Source organism: Martes martes, assembly GCF_963455335.1.
Source record: "Martes martes genome assembly, chromosome: 1".
Taxonomy (NCBI): domain Eukaryota; kingdom Metazoa; phylum Chordata; class Mammalia; order Carnivora; family Mustelidae; genus Martes; species Martes martes.
This window is the reverse complement of record NC_137888.1, coordinates 102,707,997-102,727,453: the sequence shown is the minus strand read 5'-3', so window position 1 is coordinate 102,727,453 and position 19,457 is coordinate 102,707,997.

The following is a 19,457-nucleotide window of genomic DNA, read 5'->3' as shown; positions in this document are numbered from 1 at the left end:
TTCCAGTTTTCACTTTACTTTAAGGAGAAAGCCCTTACCTTCTCATACCTTGTACCCCAGCATCCAATAACCACAGAACCAAGCATATTCATATCTTTCTGTTGTTTTTGTCCAAATATTTCAAGACCTCAGACAGTCTTAACATCTATAGCCTTTTAAAACCTCCTAATACTTACCAAAGAGAAAACATCGGTTTATTACCTTAGCTTTTCTACTGAGTTTGAGTTTATTGTCTCTTCCTATTTTAAAGGGCAATTACTTGCTATAAACTAAATCTTTATATTTTCCTAAAAATTCATATGTTAAAATTTTAACCCCAGTGTGGTTGTATTAGGTAATGGAGTCTTTGGGAAGTGATTATATCATAAGGCTGGCACCCACATGAATGGAATTAGTACCTTAGAAAGAGATCCCAAAGAGCTCCTGTCATCTTGCTCCAAGAATGGAGACAATGAAAAGATGGCTGTCTATGAACAAAGAAGCTGGCCTACAGGACACGAAATTAGTCAGCACCTTGATCTTGGACTTCCCAGCTTTTAGACCTGTGAGAAATAGACTTCTGTTGTTTATAAACCACCTGGTCTACGATATTCTGTTACAGTAGTTTGACTGGACTAAGACATTGCTCTTACAGAGCTCTGTTGCCTCCTGTTTCTTGTTCTCTAACAGGCAAGCTATAACTATACAAACCCTGCCCCCACCCTGCAAGTATACACTCTGCCCAGCATATCACCTCCCCTCAGTCCAGATGGCCTCCAATTTGCTCCAACCCTCAGCATCCCTCTTTCGTGGTGCTGCAAGAGCCTCCTGACACGTCTAATATGCTCTGGGAGAGGCAAGTGGGTAACTGTCATATTCAAAACTGAAAGAAACAATTTGTTGGACTGAAATCACTTTCATCAGGGACTTCTCCATTGCCAAATGTGCCATAATTCACCATGAATCAGAAGAAACTTCAGATGTTTTTTAAAAATGTAAATCTACGATAAATTTTTTAATGTAAGAAAAAGCATATTTTAAAATGTTATAAAATCACACGGGTTAGTTAAGTAAAAGAATATATTTAGAAAGAAAGAATACAATGTCAACTGTAGATATTTCTCTTTGATGGGATTATGATTTCTCTGTACATACTTTCAGTATTTTCCAAGTTTTATACAACAAGCATATTTTACTTTTTACACTATAGTTACCTTTTAAAAAGTAAATCTGATATTTTATATAAACTTTTAAATTCACTTTTATAATTTCTAATATAATTTGTATAATCATTAACTGTAAACTGTGTGTGTATGCATATGTGTGCATGTACATGTACATATGCATGCTTGAATATAACCTTATTTTTATCATAAGCATTAACTTCCAACCTTGATGCATTGAGTACTGGGTCCACGTAGCAAGTAAAGGCAGCAAGCATCACCTACCAGGGCCCATGGGAACAAAGGCCATAAGCTTTTGAGGACAGTAGCTTCATGGAAAAACAAGAAGGTAAACAGGAAAACAGATTCCAGAAATAATGGTGAGCTGATCATTAACAGATACAAAGGCATTCCAAGTAAGTGAGCATGACCTAATAGCAAAATAAGAAAAAAAATCCAAAATATGCAGTGATTCCTTAAAACAGATTCCAAATTTCCTTAACACAGCTTCTTAGTGTCCCTTTTATCTTAGGGATAAGTCTATCATACTCCCTTTTCTAGTTTCAAAAACAAATACATAAATTGGTTTTCTACTATATGCCAAGCATTGTATAAAGTGCCTTACATACATTACCTCACTTAGATTTTTCTTCTAATACTCATAGAAACAATATAAGGAGGCATTTTCCCACAGTCGGTAACAGCCATGAAGAATCAAAAGCTTCCCTGAAATCCCACTTCTACTACTTCCTAGCTCTGTGCTCTCAGGCAAAAGACTTAACCCCTCAGCCTCTGTTCTTTCCCCTGTAAAATAGGAATAAAATGATAGTGTCTATCTTACTGGGTTTTTAAAAGATAGAGTGAGATATGTCTATAAAGCACTTAGAAGAATTATGTGCTTAGAACATAATAACCACTAGATACATTTTTCCGGTTACTTCATATTATCAGTATTTTAGAGACATGGAAACAGGGAAATGAGTCAGGATTTCACCCCAGGATTCTCTTTGAATCCACTGTAAACTTTCAATCACATTTCAGTTACAGAAGTTATAGCCCAAATGCTTTGCAGGCCTCAAATGGAAATGTTTTAACATGTTGCAAATTGAACTGTGACTAATTCTCAGTTCTTTGTGGTTCTTTTACTATTTTTTCTACAACTTTCTTAAAACGTGACACGCTTTGAGATTATAATGCTCAGAGTTTGTAGTTACTGAGTTTTCTCTTTTCCCAGAAGAGCCTTTGATTTTGTTAAGACTCCTGCCTTAAACTTATAGATATATGGTTCTGCTTCATAAGCAAAATCAGAGAAATATCACTAGAGATCATGAGATCATAATTCTAAATTCAGCCAGTCATTCTACAGGACTATAGCTGAACACCTTAACAGGGTGAAGCTGGTTCTATCCTAAAGCCCACAAAATACAGGAAAAAGTGAGTTGTTATTTGTTGTGTGACTTCCCACTGATGATTATGTTATTCTCAAAAATAACATGCCACTTTTGCTGTGGGAGTGCAGTGGTTACGAATTAAGGTTTTTGGATTTGATAAGACCCAGATCGAGGCTCCTTCTCTGTCCTTCCTGGCTACAAGATCCTGTGCACGTTGAGCTCTTTTTATATGCTCCTGTGTCAATGTAATAGGGACAATATTATCTACGTCCTAAGAAAGGAGGGTCAGGAGGAAACTACTTGAGAGAACATGTGAAGTACTTAGCACAGTCCAGGTATAGTCAGGTCTCAATTGACTCTAGCAAGTATTATTAAAAAGAAAGCATGTCTTCAGATGCCAAAAAACAACTCTATTTTAGGTGACATGTTCTAGAGGAAAGAAGTGAGTCAGGAGATGCAGATCCTATTTTTGGCTTGAGAACTGTAGTCACAGGAAGCAGCAATTTCCCTGATAGTCTGTGAGTTGATTATAAAGTGGAGAAAGTAATATTTTTACTTACCTGCTTGGATGCATGGAATACAACTCTGTCCTCCTAAGAATGAACTGTATAAAAATACTTCTGGATCATCGGGTGAGGAAAATACTCCAAACCCACTTTCTGTTGTGCGCATTTCTCTTTAAATTCTATCTGAGCATGTCATATTGTCAACAGACAAACCTAGTCTACAGATGCAGACCAAACACTGCTTAGAAACTATGAAAGCAACATGGAGATGCAGCTACCAGTAAACAGGAAAACTGTGAAATCAGCAAAAAGCACTCCTGAAAAATTCTCCTGCCAATACCTTATTACTACTCTGCTTCCCTTTCTCTGGGCTATGCATACTAAAAAGAGGCGTGAAACAAGAAAGAATGGACTGTCTAGATTTCCTTGTGATAATGTGCTCAGAAATGGTTTATCTGCTGTCTAAAGACATATTCTTTGCAAGCTGAATAATATGAATTTAATTCTATCCCAACTATTGAAGCATAATTTCAATGAACCAATAATATTATTATTATCACTATTCTTCCCTTTCTCATACTTATCCTAGACTAATGATAAGTGTTTTGCTAAATATTTTTAAAACTTTTCCTTCTTGATGAAACTTTAGTTTTCAACAAAGCTTCTACAAAAACCATAAAAATTAGAAATTGCTAATTAAACTGTTAGGGAAGATCCCTAAAGCCTTCAGAATTAAAATATTATGGCTTAATTTGACTTTTCAAGATTTCAGGATTCTCACTTATAAAATAGTAAAGGTTCTACCCCCTAAATGGATGCTGGCTGTCATGTCCTCATTTCACAGAGCACACTGCTGCGTCTGCTCATTCAACCGAGTTAGTGTTTCTAAGTTGTGAATGCGTCAACAGAGACAGGAAATGCTACGAAACAGATACTAACAACAACAACAGTAAATTAATAATTGAGAAGTCTGAAGATAAACCTGCTCTTTTCTTAAGGAATCATTGGCGGCAAGCAGTATAAACTATGTATTTATCATTTTATATTTGCCTACAGTGACACCTGCTGGAAAACCCTGTTGAAGCTTTAAAATGAAAATAAATTTTAAAAATAAAATAAAAACCAAGCTTTCAAAACATCAGCCATATGTTATTATTATTATTTTTGACTAAAAACACACTGCTTATACTTCAATTTAATTTCTGATTCTGCTTTTGAGTTTTCTTTTTTTGTGCAAACTGAGAAACTAAAATTCAATTCCACTTGATGAAATAATTATTTTACTGATAGGAGAGAGTTCAAATTAACTCTTATATGATGCAAACTATTTTAAAATGGAAGCATTTATAAATAGTTTAGTTGCATTATTTTGCTTCCTTTTGAAATATTGCTTTAAAATTTACATATCAACTGCAATGTGATGATAAGTGATTTTTAAAATCTTGCTTAAGATTAAATATCAAGATATTTAATACTGTGAAAATATTTAATAGCTAGCACTTTCTTAAGCAGCATTCATGCACAAAGCTGTTTTGTGTTTGGGGTTTTCAGGTTGCTTTTTAGCGCACACCAGGTGCCAGCCCACACTATGCATTAAGCAACCAATGTGGATCTTATGCAAATTAACTTTGATTTCAACAGACATTTTGCATAGTAAAGGTTCCCCTCTCCCAATGACACAGAGAAGGGTTTGTGCACATACATCCCATTACCATTAATAAAATTCACCCACAAAAATTCTGGCACATTAAGAAGTTGGAAACATTTACAAGGAAATGGGTAATTTATGAAGTCAACTTTACCTCAGGATTTCCCATCTTATACTTTTCACTACCATGAAATGCATGTGCAAAGCAACATCACTATTCTGGGTTTAACCATTTCAGCCTTTTCATAATCATTTCAGTATGGTCTCTATAGTTGGTAGCCATTTCTCCCATTAAAATTTTTTTTTTCAAAATATAAAAGCTGTCATTAAAGCCAGTGTTCCTTTTTTAATGCAACTATGTTGGTTTTTTAAAGTCAACTTTTGTAAAGATTGACTCCAGTTCATTTTTAACTGTACCTCAATTTCTACAAGAACTCCCTCTAGCATTATGTAGAAAAGATATGGTACTTCAAAGCAAAGATTCTAATATCTTCACACCAGCCATATGACTGGTTCTCCATATTTTACCACATTTGTTCTTATGGGAAGAAAAGACATCTTTGCTTAAAAATCAAAATTCAGGGGCGCCTGGGTGGCTCAGTGGGTTAAGCCGCTGCCTTCGGCTCAGGTCAAGATCTCAGGGTCCTGGGATCGAGTCCCACATCGGGCTCTCTGCTCAGCGGGGAGCCTGCTTCCCTCTCACTCTCTCTGCCTGCCTCTCTGCCTACTTGTGATCTCTGTCTGTCAAATAAATAAATAAAATCTTTAAGAAAAATCAAAATTCATAGGAAAACAAATTTTCTCTAATACCTTACACTAACCTCCCTATTAACCCATTCCCTCATCCCTTCAGCACTAAAGGCAATATCTTTATAAACTAGTAAAGATGCAACAATTTGTGATGATATATAGACTGCCTATCATTCCATATACTAGAAGACCTTAGCCAGTAGAGATGGACAAACAACAGGTACACAAGAAGCACTTGGTGAATTAGCAAAAGCAAAGCCAGTAACCTTCTTTTTATCTATGTCCATTGCAATCTGAAGTAGGTACAACTAACTTTAAAAAAGAGATAAATTTCTGCAGGTGCCCACCAAGTTATATCTACTTACCTTCAAAATAGTTGAGTCTCTTAAAGTTTCTGTCTTGATTCCGAGGAGTGAGCTTTCTAGGCAGTACAGATTTTTCTAGTATTTAAACTCCACTCCCAATAAAGTGTAATTACACATGACAGGAGGGGGTAAATAGAAGTAAGTTAGAGCAAAGAGAAGCCCTTCAATCTCAAGAATCACAAGAGATATTCAGAGAGATATTGGATTTCTTGCTACACAAAAGAGAGATTTCAGAAAAATGGGTTTACATATAGGAAACAAACAGAGGGTTGCTGGAGGGAAGGTGTGTGGGGGAGATGGGGTAACTGGGTGATGGGCATTAAGGAGGGCACTTGATGGAATGAGCACTGTTGTAGGCAACTGATGAGTCACTAAATTCTACCTCTGAAACTAATAATATACTATATGTTAATTAAATTGAATTTAAATTTTTTAAAAAGCTGGAGCTCTTGTGGGCACAAGTTTTATACTTGGTATGTAAGTTTATATTTACATTTATTTTTATTTTATATTCATGCTTATATTTGCTTTTGTAAATTGTAGATTGACTACCAAATTTGATATTTCATTTCATTATCACATTTTAAAACGCTTAAATCATCAGACCATCATTAGTAAACCATTAATGAAATTAATTATCCCATGTTTATCCTTGCTTTAAAAAGTTAATCCTCAAATGGCATCTGCATAGATTTGTGGGGGGAGGTCTGGATGTTTTCTCTTGGAATATTTTAACCTTGGGTTCTCATTGTTATGACAGTTCAAATTAAATCACTATCTTATGATGACCTCTTAAAACTGAGAACTGTAGTGTCATTTCAGTGACTCTGTTTCTTTCAAGTAACCCTACTTTCAAGTTACCCTCTGACCCCAAAAAAAAAAACCAAAAAACAAAAAACAAAAAACAACCAAAGGCAGATCTAATGTGTAAATGATGAACTTGTATCATGTGAAGAAATCAAATAATGGTATCCTATATTCAAACTAAGATTTTTCAATAGTGACTATAAAGAAAAGCAGTGGCAAAATTGAGTCATTTCACAATGGTGAGTGTATCTCTTAAGTTTTTATCTGTCTTGCAGACCATCCTTTTGAAGGAAGGGATCTGTCCTGAAATTAAGCTTGAGAACATATTCTATTGGCAAGCCTAGAAGAAACAAGCACTTCTTATATTTCTGACAGAAATGAAAAATAGTACAATTTTATGTACTTATGTACATAAATTTTATGTACAGAATTTCTCTGTACATTACTATTTATAATAGCAAAAGACTGGGAAAAAAACAAATATACATGAATAGGGGACTTGTTTAATACACTATGGTGTATTAATACATTAATACATTAATACACTAGTTTAATATACTATGGTAATACCATATAGTGGAGTATGATGCAACTGTAAAAAGGAATGAACAGGATCTCTATTCTATATATAAATAAGGAATGAACTCCAAGATACCTTGTTAAGTTAAAAAACATCAAGATACAGGGACACCTGGGTGGCTCAGTTGGTTAAGCTGCTGCCTTTGGCTCAGGTCATGATCCCAGGGTCCTGGGATCGAGCCCTGCTTCGGGCTCCTTGCTCAGCAGGGAGCCTGCTTCTCTCTCCACCTCTACCTGCCCCTCTGCCTGCTTGTGGGCTCTCTCTCTCTCTCTGACAAGTAAATAAGTAAAATCTTTAAAAACATCAAGATACAGAGCAATATTTATAATGTGCACTTTTTTTTTGTAAGAATGGTGAAAGGGGATATTAATGTAAATTACAGTTTTGCTAATATTTTCAAGAATAAATAATGAAAGAATAAGCCAAAACTAATAAAAACTGGTTTCTATGGGGGTAGTGAGGGAAATGTACAGGAAACATGGATGAAAACATTTGAATTAATGTATTTTTTACATAGTTTTGAATTTGGGACCATAGAAGTATTTTCCATAATTAAAGAAAAATCAGAACAGGAAAAATTATTTCTTAAAAATTAAAACAAGTGAACTAAACTGTACATCAAGTTGGTAGCAAAACCACACAAAGAACTTAAAGGTTCTCAGTGGCCTTAAATGGGTCAGTTTGAGCATCAAAAAAGAATAATGACCGTACTTGAGTTAAATACATCAAATTCTAAACACATACACACACATACACATAAATTTATAATGATACTAACAAGCTTCACTGGTCACCACTGGAGGTTGGTAGGGCACTGACCCATTAGTATGAAAACTGATAAATTAAATGAAGGAATCAAACATATATCCTGTCCTACCTGTATAAACTGTATTTCAGAGTAACAAAAAGCTGGCAATGGGACATTATTTACAGAAGGATTACAGCTAATACAAAAGTAATGATAATACTACAAAATCACCATTTTCTAACTCCTAACGGAATAACTGACCTAGGCAATGAATAGTAATGTCTCCTAAGCCATTAACAAAATGTTGACAGTCAAGAAACATTTATAATGAGGAGATCAGGCTAACATACCACAACTACTGCTCAAACTAAAAGTAGAACAACCAATTATAATGGGATTCATGATGTGAGACAATAGGAAGTAAAAAAAATTTTTCCTTCAAAAAACCCCCACAAATTGAACCTGAAATTAATTAAGCCTCCAAATTTAATCACCAGTTTATAGTTAATACAGGGGATGTAGGAGCAATACAAAAAAAAAAATACCATAAAGTTGCAATCAGCCAAATGCAGAGTGTGGGAAATTCTAGAGGGCAAATAGATCCATATCTCCAGCAATTTCATGGCATGCAAGAATGAGGGGCAGGGAGCAAGTGGAAATGCTATAAAGTACTAAAACTTAAGACATGAATAGCCAAATGCAATGTGTGGACACTGGATCCTGATTTGAATAAACTATAAGACACTTTTGAAGCAATCAGGAAAATTTGAAATCAGACAGAATATTAGATAATACTAAGAAGATGGGGGTGGGGGATGGGTGAGCCTGGTGGGTATTAAGAAGGGCACAGATTTCATGGAGCACTGGGTGTTATACGCAAACAATGAATCATGGAACACTACAATCAAAAACTAATGATGTGCTATATGGTGACTAACATAACACAATAAAAATAAAATAAAATAAATTTTAAAAATATAAAGGTTAACCAAGGGAACAAAAAAAAGAAGATACCACTAATTGTATTAAGGGTAATAATATCCTCAATATTATATTTTGTAAAGCCCTTATTGTTAGAGATACATACTGAAGTATTTACAGGTAAAACAATAGAATCTCCCTTTATCTTGGAAATAGGGAGTTAGCAGCAAAGTTTAACATATTCTATGAGCTTGTATCTCTTCATAAACACTCACTCATTAAAAGAGCCAAGACTTTGATACAAGTTTCATTTCTCAAATTAGAAGAGTTTATTTTGTTTTATTTTGTTTTTTGGTGGGTTTTGTTTGTTTGTTTGTTTGTTTTTATGAGACTAATATACATCATTGACTTACAGTTTATGTGCTTCTACTTTCTTGGTTTAAATCTGCTACCTCTCCCCTTCTTGAGCCTTCTCTATCTTTGCCTTATTGAATAATCTTATCTTAGGCCTTCAAAAGATATAGATTTAAGGTCTAAGGATTGACATTTGTTTATCTATCCCTACTCTCCATAAGATAGTGAATTTTTTTTCTAAGGACCTGGGACTTGGCTTTTTTCACAATTCCCCAGAACATTAGGGACTGTGTTCTGGCCCCATAGCCTCTCCACAAATATTGCCAACTGACTGAGTTCCATTTCTTTCGCTTTCATTTTCCATTTAAGAAATATTAGAAGAAGGGGGGAACCTGGGTGGCTCAGTGGGTTAAAGCCTCTGCTTTCGGCTCAGGTCATGATCCCAGCATCCTGGGATCGAGTCCCGCATTGGGCTCTTTGCTCAGCAGGGAGCCTGCTTCCTCCTCTCTCTCTGCCTGCCTCTCTGCCTACTTGTGATCTCTCTCTGTCAAATAAATAAATAAAATCTTTAAAAAAAAAAAAAAAAGAAATATTAGAAGAAGGGGCACATGGATGGTTCAGTCAGTTGGCCTTCTGACTCTTGATTTCAGCTCAGGTCATGATCTCTAGTTTGTGAGGTTGGGCCCTGTGTCAGGCTCCATGCTGAGCATAGAGCCTGCTTGGGATTCTCTCTCCCTCTCCCTCTGTCCCCCACCCCTCTCCCCAAAATAAAATATATATTAGATGAAGTAAAACACAGCTACACCAAACAACAGAATAAGAGAGGATGTTTGGACAAAAGCTCTGGAGTATTACCAAAAAATCAGAGTCCCTTACATTTCTGTATTTTGAATGTTTAATGGCAGACTCAGAACTTTGTTTTCCTCATATTTGTTTAATTACAGTCAATGACTCAGGGAATGGCTCAGATAATTGTGGTTTTCATATTTTTAAAAAGTTGGATATATATTTATATGTATTCTAACCTCTGTTTAACAAATAACAAACTTGAAATGAAATGATGAACAGGGGAATATATGAACACTCCCCTAATTATACTCCCTGCCATCCTACTGAACATGTCTAGATATTAAGGGTCTAAAACCAGATATCCTCAGAAATTTTACATGAACATTTTTCTAAATATAGTAGGATTTAATTACTACCAGATATATTCATACTTAAGTAAAATATTCCTTTTTATTTCCCTTTCAAATTCTAGAAATATCTTAATAGAATGGATAATGAAATGTAGAAATGATTCCTTGAACTCACAAAAGTCATAAACCAAGTCCTTACAAGTTTCCTCATCTCAAAATGAGAGTAACAATGGTAAACATCCGGAAATGTTTCTTGCAATGAAGAGCTAATTAAATTAGCTAGATTTGAGCTAATTAAATACTCTAATTGTAAAGTACTTGTGAAACAAAATATGATAAAAAACACTTTAACCATTATTATAACTATTCAGCAGTTGGGGAATAGAAGAATTTTCTTCTGGAATTCAATTAACTGCCAATATTACTAAATTATTCAACCATGTGCTTACTGTTAACTGATCTGCAATACCAGGAGGTCTTGGAATGACTGTCTAAGCATGGTTGGCCATGCTTCATCTCAGCCACTGATACTCAAAGCAGCATGTGAATCTGGCTCAAAAAGAAAACCAGATGCCTCTACATATGAGGTCCCATTCTAATACACAATATTAAATAAAATAACTGGAAAATTATACTACTACTTTACTCAACAGCAGTCAAATCCTTAATAGAATACACAAATCCAATCTGGATTATAAGGAAAAGGGTTGGGAGTCTATTCTTTTGTAAAAATGCCAAAATAAATTAGGACCATAAAGACATCACTGTGCAGGTATTTGGGAAGAAATGAAGAATGATTCAGGTCCCAAATGAAGATGAACTTTATTAATTACAAGTGAAAATAACAAGAGAAGCCTCAAATTACTTGGGAAATAAAGAAGATAAAATTATGAATAAAAATTAAAATTTCCAGGGAGTTTATAGAACTACACTTATTGAGACATTTAAGAATAAGCTCTTTATAAGATTATGATGTGGGATTATTTTGGATAAGACAATGATTAGACTACAAAATCACTTCAAGAGTTTCTAAGAGCTAGGACAGTTTTTACTTAGCATATGTGAACAACTACTTTATCATTCTATCTGGTAGACTTTAATAACTTTTTTTTAGAAAGACTTTATTGGGGTCCCTGGGTGGCTTAGTGGGTTAAAGCCTCTGCTTTCGCCCTAGGCCATGATCCCAGGGTCCTGGGATCAAGCCCTGCATCGGGCTCTCTGCTTAGCAGGGAGCCTGCTTCCTCCTCTCTCTCTGCCTGCCTCTCTGCCTACTTGTGATCTCTGTCTGTCAAATAAATAAGTAAAATTAAAAGAAAAAAAAAGATTTTATTTATTTATTGGACAGAGAGAAAGACATCGAGAGAGGAGACAAGGCGGGGGGTGGTGGGTGAGGGGGTGGGGGGGTGGGGGTGAGGTGGGGGAGGGGGTGGGGGGAGGATAGAAGCAGGCTTCCCGCAGAGCAGGGAGCCAGATACAGGGCTCCATCAGGACGCTGGGATCATGATCTGAGCCGAAGGCAGACACTTAACGACTGAGCCACCCAGGCGCCTGACTTTTACAACTTTTAAACCAGAAAATAATCTTGGCTTCGAACTTGACCAAGTAGATTTAATCTAGAAACCACTGCTTTTACTTTCTTTCATGCTCTTTTAAGATAATAATTATATCATTTTTAAGAGAAAATTCATCCTATGATGCAAACCTAGTATTTATTTTTAATATCCAGTAAAAACATAAGATTATCCACAGTATTCCAATTGCTAAGAAGAAAAAGCTGAATGAAAAGTTAATATGTATAGTACTATAATTCAGAAGTTGATCTCCAGTGGGAACCCAGATAAGTAAATACACGTAATCAGTTCATTAGATGAGCTCATTTCTAAGAGTGAGAGTAGATACCAACTTTATTGTCCCCTAGTGCATGGCTTTCTATCTCTGCTTAGTCAAATCTACCTTCTCCTTTGGAAATATCTCAGGCAGCAACCGTAATTTCTCGTATCATCTTTAGCTATTAACAGTCTCAGCTGTGGAAAAGTCCAGTCCAATTCCACTGCATATCTTCAGTATCTTTTTATTATTTCTTAACTTTATCCTTCCTTTCCTGAAGAAACTTAAAGGGCTCAGAGGAGGTCAAGGGGAAGAACTATTTGTCTTGTCCTTAGTCCTGGCCATGCATGTGAAATTATTCCAAATGACCAATGCTAAGTATTTTAGATTTTTCTGAAATAGTCATCCCCTATCCTGGTAGTGGGACAGTTTGGTTCTCATATCACACTCTTTTTCCTGCTCCAGAGAAAAAGTAATTTCTGAGATGAAGAGAATGTTGTATAAGTAAATGTCAAGAATGCTAATAAAGAATTCTGAGAAATAAATAAGAATTTCAGAAGAGATTTTATTTTTAACCAATACATGTAAGAGAAAGGCTAGAAAGTCTTCAAAGCAGGTTACACGTGGGGATTAAGAGGAGCACTAGGAAAAAATGCAAAATACCACAGTTTCCATTTTTGATAAAGTATTTCTATAACCTTTGGCTATTACCTCCTTCCAAAGAATGAAAAATCTTCATGATAAAATTCAGAACTGCATTCCAAAAATAGTATCTCCATGTTACAGATGAGAGAGATGGGGAACAGAGGAGTTAGGTGACTTACCCAAAATCACAGAGCCAGTAAATGGTAGAGCAGGGACAGGAATCCAGAAAGTCTGCTGTTGTAGCCTGTGTTATTATGTGCAATCTGTCTCTTCTGACTACTAAGCAAGCTTGTAAAATGATAGAATATTTTTGAGTGATAGGTTAATTAGTACTTTGGTATTGGTAATTATATTGATATTTTTACCTAGAATAATAATAACCTAGAAGAATGACTATAATGGTGGAATCTTTTCTAACCATGAGGATCCCCACCCACTACCCATTTGGAAATAAAAAAGGGATTTGTGGCCTCCCCCCAAGTACTACCTACAACAGCTATAAAATTATCATGGGGAGATTTGCATTTTCCAATAGATTTCCCTAAAGGATATTTTCAACAATTGTAGTTATTTAGTTACTTGGGTAACTTCCCTCTCAACTTCCAATTGGTCAGTCAGTAATATCATATATGTAACTCAACATGCACACATTTTATTTAAGACACTCTACGTCCAAAATATTTTTAGATGCCAACAATTCAAGATCTTCCCTGACAACTGTATTTGAATAGAGTGCTTCCCAAACTATGTTCCACGGAAACTGGCCCCTTAAGTTGCTCCATGAAAAGAAGATTCCACAGTCAAATAAGTCAAATAAGATTTCATAAGTCAAGTAAGTTTTTTCTCCTTGTTAAAGGTTTAATATTCACATTAGTATATTTTAGGAGCCTGAGTCAAGATGGCGGAGAAGTAGCAGGCTGAGACGACATCGGGTAGCAGGAGATCAGCTAGATAGCTTATCTAACCATTGTGAACACCTATAAATCCAACGGGAAATCGAAGAGAAGAAGAGCAACAATCCCAGAAACAGAAAATCGATCACTTTCTGAAAGGTAGGACCTGCGGAGAAGTGAATCTAAAGCGACGGGAAGATAGACCCCGGGGGGAGGGGCCGGCACCCGGCAAGCGGCAGAGCGACGGAGCACAAAATCGGGACTTTTAAAAGTCGGCTCCACTGGGAGACATCGCTCCAGAGGCTAAACGGGGGGGAAACCCAGGCGGGGTCAGCATAACCCCAGGACCCGCGGGGTCACAGAAGGACTGGGGATGTCTGAGTGCCGCAGAGCTCGCAGGTATTAGAGCGGGGAAGCCGGCTATAGCGACAAAGCCGAGGAGTGAGCTCTAAGCCCGGGGTTACCTTGTGCCGGTCGCAGGCTGGGTGGGCTCGGAGCGCGGCCGGAGGCCACGGAGACAAAAGCGACCCGGCGCTTTTCTCCAGCTCCAACAATTGACTGCTTTCCTCGAGGCGCGACCGCAAGCCAGGGAGGCGGGGCTATTGGGCGCTTTGCTCTGAGAGCGCACTGAGGAGCGGAACCCCAAGCTCTCGGCTCCTCCGGGCCGAGAGATTGGGAGGCCGCCATCTTCATTCCCGTCCTCCGGAACTCTACGGAAAGCGCTCAGGGAACAAAAGCTCCCGAAAGCGAACCCGAGCGGATTACTTAGCCTGGCCCCTGGCAAGGGCGGTGCAATTCCGCCTGCGGCAAAGACACTTGAGAATCACTACAACAGGCCCCTCCCCCAGAAGATCAACAAGAAGCCATCCAAAACCAACTTCAGTCACCAAGAACAGCGGAATTCCACAGCAGGAGAAAGCAAATCCTACCTGGACAAAATGACAAGGCGGAAAAACTCACCTCAAAAAAAAGAACAAGAGGCCGTACCGAAGGCTGGAGACCTAATCAATACAGACATAGGTAGCATGACAGATCTAGAGTTCAGAATGACAATTCTCAAGGTTCTAGCCGGGCTCGAAAAAGGCATAGAAGATATTAGAGAAACCCTCTCCGGAGAGATAAAAGCCCTTTCTGGAGAAATAAAAGAACTAAAATCTAACCAAGTTGAAATCAAAAAAGCTATTAATGAAGTGCAATCAAAAATGGAAGCTCTCACTGCCAGGATAAATGAGGCAGAAGAAAGAATTAGTGACATAGAAGACCAAATGACAGAGAATAAAGAAGCTGAGCAAAAGAGAGACAAACAACTACTGGAACACGAGGAGAGGATTCGAGAGATAAGTGACACCATAAGACGACACAACATTAGAATAATTGGGATTCCAGAAGAAGAAGAAAGAGAGAGGGGAGCAGAAGGTATATTGGAGACAATTATTGGAGAGAATTTCCCTAATATGGCAAAGGGAACAAACATCAAAATCCAGGAGATGCTAAGAACGCCCCTCAAAATCAATAAAAATAGGTCCACACCTCGTCACCTGATAGTAAAATTTACAAGTCTTAGCGACAAAGAGAAAATCCTGAAAGCAGCCCGGGAAAAGAAGTCTGTAACATACAAGGGTAAAAACATTAGATTGGCAGCGGACCTATCCACAGAGACCTGGCAGGCCAGAAAAAACTGGCATGATATATTCAGAGCACTAAACGAGAAAAACATGCAGCCAAGAATACTATATCCGGCTAGGCTATCATTGAAAATAGAAGGAGAGATAAAGAGCTTCCAGGACAAACAAAAGCTGAAAGAATTTGCAAACACCAAACCAGCTCTACAGGAAATATTGAAAGGGGTCCTCTAAGCAAAGAGAGACCCTAAAAGTAGTAGATCAGAAAGAAACAGAAACAATATACAGTAACAATCATCTTACAGGCAATACAATGGCACTAAATTCATATCTCTCAATAGTTACCCTGAATGTTAATGGGCTAAATGCCCCAATCAAAAGACACAGGGTATCAGAATGGATAAAAAAACAAAACCCATCCATATGCTGCCTACAAGAAACTCATTTTAGACCCGAAGACACCTCCAGATTTAAAGTGAGGGGGTGGAAAACAATGTACCATGCCAATGGACATCAGAAGAAAGCTGGGGTGGCAATCCTTATATCAGATCAATTAGATTTTAAGCCAAAGACTATAATAAGAGATGAGGAAGGACACTATATCATACACATTAGTATATTTTAAATTGTGGGAAGAACTAAACTGGACAAAACTGTATAACTTCAGTTAGTTCTCTATTTCCCAAGTTTATTTAACATCAGTATATTCTCTTCTTTATAATCCTAATAAATTCAAATGAAACTAGTATATCTCTAATGTACCCTTTGAGACTAGATCACTCAGGCTATTGGTTACCCTGGAATCATACTGAGAATTTAGGAGACAAGGAAGAAAGAAACCAGACAAGAGTAAGGAGGCCAAAACTCTGCCTTGATTCAATGTCTATAGGTTCTTAAGCAGGTCACGTTACCACTCTGAGGACCAGTTTCTATTATCTATAAGTAAGAAAATAAATTGTGCCAACAGTTTTTTGACTTTTTTTGCCAAGAAATAAAACACTGTACAAAGGAATCTTATCTGATAGTCCAGACAAAAACCACTACATCTGGGTAATGAGAATGAGAATCAAGGCCTGCTGCTCCCCCTACTCAGACCTCCACCTGCCTCCCCCCAGAACAGTTTGAAACTAATAAACTATGATTTTTATCCTTCCTTGTAATCCTAATTAATCCTATGCTCTAAACATGGATCCTTGTCTATCTATCAAAAGACACCTGAGGATATTTAAAAGCTGTAAGATACCGAAACGGATGAATAATGGTTGGATGGGATTTTATCCCTTTGGAACTTTTTTAGAATAAGCATATTGGCCTTGCATATGAGGATTTAAAAAAAAAGAAGCCAAAAATCTATTTGGCCTGTTAAATGTGCACTGACACCATCCAAATATATCTAGGCCATCCTTGCCATAATTAATCACCCCTACCTTCTGTCAAAGCTCCCAAATCGCTATGACAAGAGACCATATTCATCAGCTAACAGCAAATTCAGAATTGCCTCCCCAGTAGATTCCCACAAAAGCCAAACCAACAGGTTCCTAGATAGGAAAGGAAGGCCATTACGTGTCTTTTAGGATTTCTGCCTAAAAGTGACCAAGATCAGTTTAAGCAGAATGACTGTCCCTTAGGACCTGTTAGAGGGAATGCCCCAAACTGGTCTGGTAAGATGACCAGATGGCTGGACACTAGTTCAGGGAAGTGACTCCCAGGAAGAAAGGAATGGGTTACACTAATTGATGTCAGCTTTAAGAGGGTAGAACTCATGTTCACCAATGTTCCTGACCAGAGTCCTTTATATGTCATCCACAGTCATTTCTTCTTTTTCAAGTGAATTATACCAACATATGGTGCTTCTTGCTGCAGGTGCCACTCTTTGAGAAATACAGTTAATGGTTCTCAGAAAATTCAAGCAAGAGGCATTTCTTATCTCTTACTTATCTAGGAATGCTCACTGGAAGAATGTGTGACTCTTCTGTCCCTGCATAGGAAATCCTCTAGTTTTCTTACTGCCCTGAGATAGGTGTTTGACAGGCCCATAAACCAACATGTACTGAAGCCATGATTTACAGACTTTAATAGGGACAGTGCATCATTTGATTTCACAACCCACAGAGTTAACTAACTTAGAGCATGGTCTCAATTCCAAGTTGGGGGTTTATGCACAATGACTTACTGAGTGATGAGCCACTCTGACCTCTCTGAATGCAACAATCTGTGCACAATGTTAGCAGCATACCAGAGCCTTCTGCATACCTCTTCTTAACTATGAGTAACCTGGGCCAGAGTGGCAAGGAGAAATAAGAATTTATATGGATGTTTGTCCAAACCTGCCCTTTGATGGCACCTGTACAACTAATGTGGGCTGAAAGCCAGATTTGCTTTTGCTCTAATGGTCTGACCAGTCATCATGGTCCCAGTTCACAAGGCTCCACATTTATCAACATTGAGACTTGCCCTTTGTCTTCATAGCAGCGTGGCTCTCTAACATCAGCAGAGGTATCCGTGTCCCTTTGCTGGTAACAGGTACCTGCTTCCATGACCAAATCAGAGGCAAAGGTGAGCTTTTCATTCTAAGTCTGTATTAGTAGTGCTTTCCAGAAAAAACAGAACCAACAGGTGTGTGTGTGTGTGTGTGTGTGTGTAATTTATTATAAAGAACTGCTTTACATGATTATGGAGGCTGGGAAGTCCTACAATCTATAGTCTGAATACTGGGGGCCCAGGCAATCCAGTGATATACTTCTGAGAACCACAGAGTCAATCATGTAAACCCTAGTCAAGGGTAGGAGAAGACCAATGTCTGAGCGTAAGCAATCAGAGAAAATGAATCCTCCTTCCTCCACCATTTTGTTTCATTCAGGCCATTAACAGATTAGACAATGCCCACACACACTGGGGAGGGTAATCTGCTTTACCCACTCTACTAATTCAAATGCCAATCTCATCCAGAACCATCACAGACACACATAGAAATTATGTTTAATCTAGGCACTCCATGACCCAGTCAAGTTGACACATAAAATTAACCATTACAAAGCCTCATCCCAAAAGCATACTTTCCTCTCTAACCAGGCTCCCAACAAATGAAATGCTCATGAGCTCCCCTGCTATGACCAGTGAGCAAACAGACTACCTCCTTAGAATTGTACATAGAGGCCCCAACAAAAAGCTGCTATCACCTATTGTCCAGATCAACCCTTTAATTTCAACCTCTACTGAAAGGATTCCCATAACCCAAAATTTCCCACAAGATCTACACCTACAGGCCTCCTCAGGGTTTGACCACCAGTTTTTCCTAAATATCCCATAGGTACCCCACCACACTCATCCTTCCCCATCTCAAAATCCCAAGTTACTCACCCACGGGAGCAGCATTCAGACCTGAATTCCTAAAACTGAAACTGCCAAAATTGAAAAGGTTCGAGGCCTTCAGGAAAAGGGCCTCCAAGTAGGAAAATATGGGTATCTGGCCAATTGCTGACCTCATGAATACAACCAGCACCACATCCCTAAAAATATTCAAAAGGCAGCCACCAGCATCACCCTCAGTCTCTGGGACAGACCCACAGCAGCTCATTTGCTCACAACACTAATCCATTACTCTCTGCCCTAGGCCTGTGAATCTTCTCCTGCTTGGTAATCCAGCACATATTATTTGCTTCACTCCTTTCATTTTTTGGTACGTTGTATTCTCCCTTCTAGGTTATCCTTCTCCCCACCCCCACAACCCAACCTTCACTTCAATCTTCATCTTGATTACATTTCTGACTATTGCTCTAACAACAGATATTCCTTTAGCCTGTCTGGTGTCTGTAATAAACAACCTGCTTGTTTCTTCAAGGAGATGGATCAGGGGGCTCATGGGCAATTCACAGCAATGAAATTCCATTTTCAACTGAGTTTGCTTACCCATACACTCTCTCATTCCCAATCTTGAGAGAAGAGCTAAGAACCAGTTGCCACCCTAAACTTCAACAATATTTTTTGTGAATAATCAGCTTTTCTTTGGGAAATAGTCTAAAATATAAAATTAATGCTGAGAAGACTTTTTGATACTATTTCTATAATTGACCCATGAGAAAATTTCTCTAATAATTCCCAAAACAGGAATAGGATTGC